We start from the raw sequence: 6,751 nt of genomic DNA on the forward strand, positions 1-6,751 counted from the left end.
ATACTGAGCTGAGGGGCCATCAATGTGACTGGCTGCTGTTTGGTTGTTGTGTCCTACTAGTTAAATGACAGCAACGGCCATTGAACATTGAAGGCAATGTTTCTAGTTCCTAGGGATAATATTCATATAAACAGCATTTTAAATGACCAAGATTTTAGTTTCTTATGTTTTTAACAAATCAATACTTTGATTTCACATCACGAAAATGACATGCCACTGAGTAATGCACTATTTTGTAGAGGCTAATGGGAAATGAACAGAGGCAGACTAAATAATATAAATGATGTATTTGTACCAAGCGAAAGCCAAATGCTTTCAGGACATTCTATACAAATAAAGATTTAATGGTAATTTGAATATTCTAAATTGAAAACAGTGGAAGCAATAATAATAAAATCTGATTTATGATCAATTTTGAAATGGTGTAAATGAGATACTAATTGCCTCTGTGAAACTCTTCGTTCTCAAGCCTCATTCATGGCAAACATGGAGCGTGTTTGAAAAACCACAAGGCCTGTGATGCCTGCGTTAGGCTTGTTTTGCTTTAGGAAACTGTCTGCCTTGTTTTGGGAGTGAGAGGGCATTTCTGATTATACAAATTCTCTGTTAATTCTTTACTATCTTGCCAGCAATTGTTGAAATATTTGCCAGAGTCCCAGGCATACATAAAATAAAACACTATGAGAAGCCTAGTTCTGTCTTTATCTTCAACAGTCTGACTATGAGCTCAGGGCTGAAACAAGCAAAACAAACAAAATATTTAAAAAATATTTCTAAGAATTTAAAAATAACTTCAGATATTATTTTCTTGTTTCAAATTTCAGCAAAATTTGATGATATATTTAGTGGTGACTTCAATTATATTATTATGCTAACTCCAAGTTGGAATAAATAACAGAGTCATCAAGTAATATATTGGCATTTAAGGATTTCTCACTAACAGAGTGTTAAGTATGAGGTCTGATTTTCTTGAACTATGCTATTTCATAGACTCTGAGTGCCCATGTACTGTCTATTGTGTCCTGATTTCATAGATGTTAAAATAAGAACAAAATGTCTGTTCCAGTATCTATATAATTTGGTAGTAAATAAAGGTTTAGTGTTTTTAGAACATATGTATGTTCTTGGTATTCTCTGCAACTGCACAGAAACAGACTAAGTAGAGAACTGAACCTGAGGCTACATCTTTCCACTATCAAACCCAACAGTGGTGATTTTGTTTCAGCCAAACATCATCTACTGCAATAAATTAATGTTGTTAATTTGACTTGTAGTGACTTGTAGTTTTGTATTTAATATGTAAATCTGCTTTGGTTTTAGAGTTTATAACAGCTATATGAATAAGTGGTTTCTACCCTGTTTTATGTTTATACATATTTAAATGACAAAAAAAAAATAGAAGTAATTTCAGCAATGCTAGCGGTCTAGAATTTTTTGCTTTAAAAGGGGTCAAACATAAATCACCTGTGAGAAATTCTGCTGTAGCTCGACAGCACGTTGTGCAGGGGTGCCATGACATCTGATAATTTAAAACCATTATAAAGATTTTTTTCTCCCAAAAGATTTGATGTCTTGTATAGCTTCAACTTTTTCGTTCTGTAAAAGTAAATATTTTTTTCTTTTTTTAGAATATAAAGGGTTTAAACGTGGTCATCCAGGAGTGTAGCCTGACTGAAGAGCTTACAACCAGTAGAGACCTGAAGTTCATGACTCTGGAACCATCCTTCCAAATATAGACTCCTCTAACCATGTATCTCTTAAATTGGTTGTAAGGTTTCTAAAGAGAGCAAGAACATGAAAGGGTTTTGATATATTTCTTCAAATCATATAATTGAACATCAATCTACTATTTTTTTTAAATTTTTTTCTCAACGTTTTTTATTTATTTTTGGGACAGAGAGAGACAGAGCATGAACGGGGGAGGGGCAGAGAGAGAGGGAGACACAGAATCGGAAACAGGCTCCAGGCTCCGAGCCATCAGCCAGAGCCCGACGCGGGGCTCGAACTCACGGACCGCGAGATCGTGACCTGGCTGAAGTCGGACGCTTAACCGACTGCGCCACCCAGGCGCCCCCAATCTACAATTTTTTTTAATAGCTTTGAAATCAGAAATGGCTTATTGGAAAGACAAGCCATTAGAAAAAATATATCAAAGCATATTTTATTTGTAATTGGGCAATTTAACTCAATAAGCATGTCGTTTTTGCCTATTTTTTTTTTTTGAGGGGGAGAAGAACATAGTGTTTTTATTACTTTTCAAAAGCTGTTAAAGAAAAGAATTACAATGGACAAAGGGAAAAATAGGTTTACCAATAATCTCTGTAGGCTTTCTGTTTCTTCTCTATTTTTTGTCTCAGAAATACCAGAAACTTTCATACGGTTTCACACTACTTTCTTTTTGTACATCATAAAATTGGGTACCAATTAAAAAACTTCTCAAAATTACTGATCTTTCTCAGGTCTGTACTTCAAAATATTGTGTCATATTTTCAGAGGAAGGGTAGGACAACGATAGGCAAGAAAAAAGAAACAAGGGGGCACCTGGGAGGCTCAATCCGTTGAGCGTCCAACTTCAGTTCAGGTCATGATCTCAAGGTTTGCGAGTTCTAGCCCCGCCTCTGGCTCTGTGCTGACAGCTCAGAGCCTGGAACCTGCTTCAGATTCTGTGTCTCCCTCTCGTTCTCTGCCCCTCCCCCGCTCGCGCACGCTCTCTTTCAAAAATAATAAAATAAAATAAAATAAACACATTTAAAAAAGAAGCAAAACTCCACTTATTATATATAAATATGCCATAATCCTTATTAAGGATGCCATTTTAACACAATGCAGGCAAACCTCTGCCCTTCATTTTACTTCAATATATGTAGTACTGTAACCATTTGAGGCCATTTCAAGACCTTTGGCCCTCATTTCACAAGGCCGTGACTTGAGCAGTATGGTTTTTGCAGTATGGCTTTTGCAGTAGTTCAAATCAAAATAGTTAACACTAACATTCCAGTATTCCCTGCAAAAAGCTCTGCTGCGCTTGTTTGTCGTAACAGGGCTAGGGCTAAGGTGCGGTGAAGTATAAGTAAGTACAAGAATGATTCTCCAGTTCAATTCTAATAGTGTGATTCCTCGAATCCGCCTCTGAGGTCAAACAGGTGCGCTTAACCGCATTCTTCAGCGTTCCATCGGGTTGCTGGCTGCAAATGACCTAGGAGGAAGGCACCTGTGAAGGGCGTGGCCACCCATCCGGGCTCCTCCGCACCACCTTCCCGGTTCCCACTGGCGCCTGCGCAGAATGGACTGGGGCCAAGACACGTGCTGGTTCTCACAAGCCCCAGGACAAGCTAGAGTGTGGTGCTCCGTGTTCCGAAGTGAGTGGTCAAATCGTTGGCGGTAATCTCCCCGAGGGCTGGACGCTGGGCTCATTTCAACAAACCCTTCTGGAAAGTGGCACAAGGTCCCTGTGTCACGGGTGAAATATCGGTGACAAGTTACGTACTTTGCTGGGAGGACCCGTGCTCCACCCTACACCAAGGTAGCCCAGCAAGTCAACCAATTCGCAGTCTCTCAGGGAAACCTCAGTCGCGCCAGCCCGGCCCACCCAACGCACCACGGCGGCCTCACGGCCCTCTCTCCCGGCTCTCGAGGCGCCGAACGCACAGGGGCTTTCTTCGTGCTCGCCCCTCCCGACATGCTCCGCGGGGCCAGAGCGACCGCCACAGGACCCACGGTCCAGGGCCTGGGTCCCACGAACGGCCCCCTTACCCAGGGTGCTCCGGGCGCGGCTCTCATTTGCATGCCCCACCCGGCAGGTAAACTCGACAGGTCAGTCGCGGCCTAGCCAGCAAAGCACCAAACGTGAGAGCCTCACAAGTGGCTCCTGTCATCACATTTCCCCCAAACGTCCCGAGGTCGCCGGGAAGACGCGCACATCAGTCACCCTAACTAAGAGAGGCTTGAGGCTGCCGTGCCTTATATAACTGGTGGACGAAGGCTGTAGCGTGCTCGCTTCGGCAGCACATATACTAAAATTGGAACGATACAGAGAAGATTAGCATGGCCCCTGCGCAAGGATGACACGCAAATTCGTGAAGCGTTCCATATTTTGCGCAGTTCCCCGGCGAACTATCGATATCCTTTTGAAGACCGGCACAAAAATGGGGGATGAGAGGGTAGCTTTGGAGGCCCGCTCGGAGTTTAAGGATTGCAGCTAGCAGCTACCAGCCCAGCACACCTTCGAGGTTCTGCCGTTCCACCGAACCCTGTGTGGTTGGAGGTGAGGCCACCTTGATGGCCCTCTGACATCATTCTGTGGGCGCCCACCACTTTACTATTATTGAATTACCTAGGTAATCCTGGTACTTGCATCCAAACGCTTGTTCTCGTTGGTTAAAGTCTGCTTTTGGTTTGGGTAATTAACTCTCCTCTGAATCAAAGTTCCCATCACAGAATCCGTCTGATTTAGACAAGCCGGCGTTTCTGAATACTCCTTAGATGCCATTGATTTTTTAACAGGTATACAAAGCTGTCTCAGACAGATGTGTGAAAGCAGATCCCAGTGGGCTTGCTGCTTCTAGCCAGTTCTCTTGGTCCTGGAGATCTAGGATCCACAGGCCGCAGCCAACATTGATCTAATCCGGTGTAACCACCCCTTGTAAAACAGTTAACAGTCCCTGCCTTAGTGCACCTCCTCGTGACAGAGGGTGTATGGACTCAGTTATAAAACGACTGAAGAATGTCACAACGTAGGCGCAAGAAATGTGCGCTGATGTTGCTTACTTCCTTTAGTAAGGATTCATTGATTTAGCAGCTTAATAATTTAGGAATGATTTGGTAAGGATTCATGGACCAATTTATGTGCTAGTGTTCTACTCCACCGGAGCCAATACTCTTGGGCCTTCTGGAATTTGTGTTGTTGAAGGAGACAAGACCATACATAAGCCAATTTCAGAATTTTTAGTTCTATAAAGAAATTCACATCTTGTTTCCGTGATATGTAGAAACGACATATTTGCACATAGATTTCCAGCTGTAACCCAGCTTCGTTTACAAGTCATAGACTGCTTTACAGGAGTGTTTTTTTAGTGAAATGTCACAATTTTATCATTCAGTGCCGTACATTGTCTTCTGACATGATACCGTTTCCTCAGGGTTAATCGTCAGAGTAGAAGCTCGCCAGGGAACTGCGCAAAATATGGAACGCTTCACGAATTTGCGTGTCATCCTTGCGCAGGGGCCATGCTAATCTTCTCTGTATCGTTCCAATTTTAGTATATGTGCTGCCGAAGCGAGCACGCTACAGCCTTCGTCCACCAGTTATATAAGGCACGGCAGCCTCAAGCCTCTCTTAGTTAGGGTGACTGATGTGCGCGTCTTCCCGGCGACCTCGGGACGTTTGGGGGAAATGTGATGACAGGAGCCACTTGTGAGGCTCTCACGTTTGGTGCTTTGCTGGCTAGGCCGCGACTGACCTGTCGAGTTTACCTGCCGGGTGGGGCATGCAAATGAGAGCCGCGCCCGGAGCACCCTGGGTAAGGGGGCCGTTCGTGGGACCCAGGCCCTGGACCGTGGGTCCTGTGGCGGTCGCTCTGGCCCCGCGGAGCATGTCGGGAGGGGCGAGCACGAAGAAAGTCCCTGTGCGTTCGGCGCTTCGAGGGCCGGGCGAGCGGCGGGCGAACGGGCCGTGAGGCCGCCGTGGTGCGTTGGGTGGGGTGGGCTGGGCAGGGCTGTGCCGGCGTCACACTTTTAGAGCACATTTCCCATTTAAACTTCCCTGAAGAATACTCAAAAAAAAAAAAAAAAAAAAAAAAAAAAAAAAAAAAAAAGGGAGCACCTGGAAAGTTAAGGTAATTCCTTAATACTACCTAATATCCATTCTAGGTTCAAATGTCTTTGACTTTTTCGATGATGCATTTTATAGTTGGTTTGTCCTATGTACCCAAAGGAGGCCCCATCCCACATTGTATTTGGTTGCTATGCTTCTAGGTCTTTATTATCCCAAGGACTCCCCATTTCTCTTCATGCCATTACTTATTGGCGAAACGGGATATTTACCCTGGGGATCGTCACAATTCTTGCATTTGGCTCGTTTCTTATTGATGAAGTGGTTTAACTCATATTTCATTCCTCCATGTTTCTTGAAAATTTAGATATAAAGGCCTAACTAAATCCTGGTTCCATTTTTTAATCTTGTGGTCTTCATTGGCGTTTACTTCGTATTGCATCTCAGCCTAAGGTATGTAATGCCTGGCTGAACCAGTGGGTTCAGGGGAGGTCTTCAGCCTGACCCTCCATGATGGTTTCCCAGAAATCTTTACGTCATGATTTTAGAGTACCGTGATGAAAGTCCAGTTAGATGGTCTGGTGGTTTGTTTGTCAGTTTGTTTTTAACCATTGGCTCATGAGCTGTAAGGATCTAAATAACCCCCAGGCCCCTGGTGTCCAAATTATATGCCCCAAGGAAGAAAATTGAGAGACTGGAAGAAGACATGAAGGAAGAGTATTGATGTTTGAGTCTTTGGATCATTCTACCCTTTCCATAATTTAAGTGTGCCAACAAATTACCTTTCTTGGGCTAAACTCAAGTTGTGTTTTTGTTTCCTAAGAGACTCTTCTGGAACCACTTAATGTTGGTCCTGAGTGCTGGGTCTCTAGGTGTCTGTTCCTCACAGTCAGCTACAAGGATTCTTGTGTACAATCAGTTGGATTAAGAGATACAGCTCTACCGAGCCTCATCTCTGTTTGAACGCAGCCTAATGTGTTT

At 43.6% G+C, this 6,751-nt stretch overlaps 2 non-coding genes across 2 annotated transcripts; one reads left to right on the forward strand and one right to left on the reverse strand.

The window, feature by feature from the left end:
- The first annotated feature begins 3,989 nt into the window (after positions 1-3,989).
- Positions 3,990-4,096, forward strand: LOC121032551 (U6 spliceosomal RNA). The gene has a single exon (XR_005791361.1). It is a non-coding gene; the product is annotated as a U6 spliceosomal RNA (small nuclear RNA).
- A 1,080-nt stretch (positions 4,097-5,176) lies between these two features.
- Positions 5,177-5,283, reverse strand: LOC121032552 (U6 spliceosomal RNA). Its single transcript, XR_005791362.1, has one exon. It is a non-coding gene; the product is annotated as a U6 spliceosomal RNA (small nuclear RNA).
- Positions 5,284-6,751: the final 1,468 nt, after the last annotated feature.

Source organism: Herpailurus yagouaroundi, unplaced genomic scaffold (genome assembly GCF_014898765.1).
Source record: "Herpailurus yagouaroundi ecotype Mexico unplaced genomic scaffold, PumYag 141, whole genome shotgun sequence".
NCBI lineage: Eukaryota > Metazoa > Chordata > Mammalia > Carnivora > Felidae > Herpailurus > Herpailurus yagouaroundi.